Source organism: Fukomys damarensis, unplaced genomic scaffold (genome assembly GCF_012274545.1).
Source record: "Fukomys damarensis isolate Sample0158 unplaced genomic scaffold, DMR_v1.0_HiC HiC_scaffold_20, whole genome shotgun sequence".
NCBI classification, from domain to species: Eukaryota; Metazoa; Chordata; class Mammalia; order Rodentia; family Bathyergidae; genus Fukomys; species Fukomys damarensis.
In genome coordinates this window covers 246141-250566 of record NW_022900932.1, presented here as the reverse complement: position 1 = coordinate 250566, position 4426 = coordinate 246141, and positions in this window count along the sequence as shown.

The window sequence follows — 4426 nt, the reverse complement described above, 5'->3', positions numbered from 1 at the left end:
CATTTTATTTTATTAGCATCTTAATCATCATCTGGAAAGAGAACATTCTAGAGTAATATCATTAAATGTAGCTCTGATAAAGCACGGTCCCTACTATGCATCATAAAGCAGGTACAAGATATTTTACATTCATAGAGTTATGATACAGTACCATCCTATATCAATAATACTAGAATCAGTTTTGGTTTGAAATTTAATTCATCTGCAAATAAAATTGCTACCTTTGTTTTTTTCTGGGCTCCTGTCACATGGAGAATTGTTTTCCATCCTTTCACTTTCAGTCTATGGGCTTCTTTTTGCACTAGGTGTGTTTCTTGTGTACAACATGTTGTTGGATTTTTGCTACTTATTCCATTTTGCCAGTCTATTTCTCTTGATTGGTGAGTTGAGGCCATTGACATTGCTGGTTATAAATGATACGTACTGACTTATTATTGACATGTTATTGGCCTTTTGTTGACTCTTTTTACTTTTTCACCTTCTCCTTTTAATTTCTTGCCTTGTCTATTTGATTTGCTCTGTTGGGCCTCATTAACAGCATTTTCATTCTAATAATTTAAAATTTTACAGCAGCATTCCTAGTTAACGTAAGTTTTTGATGATGAAGACGGTTAATCAGTAGCCAGTGACAGTGTCTGTCTGTACCCTGTGGTGGCCGTGTCTCCCTCCTTTGCTTTCCGTTTCCTCCTGCGAATCCCTAGGTGCCCTGCAGACGGTGCCCTGCCTGTTTCCCAGAACAGGGGCAGTGGTGAGGCAGGAAGAGCAGTCAGATGAGAACCAGGAAGTGCTCGGGCTCTGCCCCACCGCTGGGGATGACGCCACCGGTGTGGAAACGACCCGCCCATAGAAACGCTACCACACAGTACTTCCCCTGCAGTCTGTGTCCTGAGGTATCCCAGGGCGTGCCGGTGAGGGACGTGTTCCCTCAAAGACTGGCCCTTGACTACCCTAAAGTTACTTCCAGGAAGGACAGTAAACAAATGCGCGCCCTTGTCTGTTCCCTGAGCAGGTGTTTGGGGAGCACTTGCTGCGTGGCGGGCTTGGCGGGCCGAGATGAACTATCAGTGGGTTGGGGTGCAAGGCCGGGCGCCCCGCACAGCACTGCACTGCCGGCGCAGATTCGTGCCCTCCAGGGTGCACGACCGGAAGGAGGTGTGTGTGTGTGTGTGTGTGTGTGTGCACACGCATGCACATGTGAGTGTGTGTGTGAGAGAGCACGGCCCCAGGGGGTCCAGGCAGGCTCTGCTCTGGGATCACAAGGCCTGAAGACTCTGCTCCCTCCTCCCTCGTCCCTCCCCTGTCCTGGGCCTGGCTTCATCGCTGGGCCCTCTCTGGTTGGGGACTAATGAAATCTATCCTGCTTTGTTTTCCCTTTTGCAGAAAAGCTCCGCTTTGAATTGGACTATGAGCCAGGTAAGCAGCCCAGGTCGGGTGGCAGAGTGAGGAGCCGCCCCGAAGCATGGCGACGTTGTGGGGCTCTGCTCATATCTGTGTTCTCACACATGTGTGCATTGTGTCATGTATACTTGTGTGTGCTTCACACAAAAGTTCAGCCCGCTGGGCCGGGGTTTGAGCTCAGTGGTACCTGAGCCTGCCTCGAGAGCACAAGGACCTGAGTTTGATCCCTGATACCAAAAACCCCCACAAACAAACAAAAAACAAAAACTAAAGCTCAGCCCTCCATACCCATGGGTTCTGCACCCACAGATTCAGCCTCAGATAGAAAATACTCAGAGGAGAAACTGCCTGTACTCAACACAGCCAGACTTTTTCTTGTCATTATTCACTAGCAATCCAGTGCAGCAGCTACTTACGCCGCATTTATATTGCACTGGGTATAATAATTAATCTAGAGTCGACTGGAGAACATGTTTATTTATAGACTACGACACGCCATGTGAGACACTTAGGCATCTGCAGATTCGGTTCTAGAACCAATGCCCCACAGTTCCTGCGGGATGACGTGTGCCTGCGTGCGTCCTGGAAGACCTGGAAGGGAGCCTGAGGAAAGGCCCAGGCATGCAGACACCGTTCCTGTCCTGCACATGGTGATCCCGTGGAAGGATTCCATTAGAATTGGGCTTATAAGGTTAATGGAAAGGCTCCTGTCGGAAGACTTTCTAGATGAGGGAGACTTTGGTCTCAGAACTCTAGTGCCTGTGGGTGGGACAGGAACGCACTGGACAATCCCTGCAAAGCTGTCACAGCCTGAGTCAGCCAAAGGCAGGCCTGGCAGAGTCATGGAGTTCTTGGAAGGGGCTCCCCGGCCCGTGGACGTACCTGAATTAATGAGTGCTCTGAGTTTACGGGTACTACGGTGACAGTCTGTGGGGCTCTGTGGAAAGCTTTGGTGCTAAACTGGTCCTCACGGTCTGAAGGTTAGAGTTACTGAGGCCAGGTGGACAGCCTGAAGGTGGCCACACAGCCCACTGGGGGTGAGGACTGTGGTGTGCAGAGTCACAGGGCCCTAGGGAGCAGGGGGCCCTGGAGAGGGCGGACCAGGGGAGAAGAGGCTGGCTCCAGAGGCAGGAGGATGAGCGGCGCGAGGCTGCGTACCAGCCGGAGGAGGCCAAAGTGGCCGATGGCTTGTGGCCAGCAGCATGGAGGGGCCTTAGCCGTGCAGAGGCAGATTCCCAGGCGAGCCGAGCCGCATTTGGGGGTGCAGGTGGCAGGCGGGGTGGCCGGCAGCGGGCCTAGGCCATCCTGGGGGGTCACAGCATGTTTGCCCACACCTCTCTTGGTTTTTCCGCAGCTCACGTCTCTCTGGACCCCCAGACCTCCCACCCCAAGCTCCTCCTGTCCGAGGACCACCAGCGGGTTCGGTTCTCCTACAAATGGCAAAATTCACCCGACAGCCCCCAGCGCTTTGACCGGGCCACCTGCGTGCTGGGCCTGCGTGGCTTCACAGGCGGGAGACACACATGGGTGGTGAGCGTGGACCTGGCCCACGGAGGCAGCTGCACCGTGGGGGTGGTGAGTGGGGATGTGCAGAGGAAGGGGGAGCTGCGCCTCCGGCCGGAGGAGCGGGTGTGGGCCTTGCGGCTGGCCTGGGGCTTCGTGTCCGCCCTGGGCTCCTTCCCCACCCGGCTGGCCCTGGAGGAGCAGCCCAGGCAGCTGCGGGTGTCCCTGGACTATGAGGTGGGCTGGGTGAGCTTCTGCAATGCCGTCACCCAGGAGCACATCTACACCTTCACGGCGTCCTTCACGGGGGAGGTCTTTCCCCTCTTTGGGGTCTGGGGCCGAGGCTCCGGCTTCTCCCTGAGCTACTGAGTGGGGGCAGCTATAGGACGCATTGGTGCCACGTGCACTGGACCCCTCGCCTGCCCACTTGGAAGACTGGGATAGAAATGGCTGCTTTGGGCAACGTGGCGGCCTCTGCTGGTGAGGGACGAGGTGTCGTCCCTTTCGGCCCACTGAGCAAGCTTTTCTCCAGTGCTCAGTGGCCGTCGAGGCATCTGGAGGATCATTTGTTGCAAGCTGCCCCTGCCCCATCCCCAGCAGACAGAGACCACAAGGTTCCGGGTGAAGCCTTGTTGCCAACCAACTGTATGGCGCCTGCAAGGCGGGCCACCGAACCGCTGAGCTGAATCCCCGGCCCGTCAACTGCATGGTTTTAAAGCAAGAAATATCATCCCTCTGTCTTTCTTCGAGTAATGCTAGAGTTCATTTATTCATATTTTCAAGAGCGATTTATTGTGTGCTAGCAATGAACCAAGCTGTGTGGTAGTCGCTGGTGATTTGAAATAATAAAAACAACAAAGCCTGTGCTGTACTGAAGGCGCTCTGGGAAGACAGACTCAGAGGACATCTGGGCGCAGCGTGGAGGTCACAGTGACAGGTGTCCACCCTGGGCATTGTTGGAGCTCCGAGGAGGCGCCTGGCCCTGTCTGGAGGGAGAAGGTTGGTCCAGATGGCGTTTTGGAAGTGGCAGGTCTGTGGGTGCATGGGCTGAGTGAGGCAAGGAGGAGGAGAAGCCCCTCAGGAGGCAGGGACAACAGAGAACCGGGTAGGTGCTCTGAGACCCACGGGGCGCTGGGCCTCTCCGCCTGGGGCCGGGACATTCTCACGCCTCCCCAGCACCACCACTGCCCTTTCCCGTGATGTCATTGCCAGCTGAGACGCACATGCAGGCCCTGGGGGCAGTGACTGGGAGGTGTGGCTCTGAACTGCACTCACTGGGGAAGCAGGAGCTGACGGAAGGGACGGGTGCGGGCGCTCGGTGGGAGCGACACAGCACCCTCTGCTCCCTGTGCTGGGTGAAAACAGAGGAGGCAGGGCAGGAACTGAGCGGCCTGTGCTCTTCTGCCTGGAGTCGCGACTGCTCCAGGACCAGGCCAAAAGTGACCCGGGGTGGATGGGAAGGGTGTGGAGAGCTCCGGGGAAGACGGGAAGCAGGTGGTACTGGGGAGGCCGTGGGCCCAGGCCT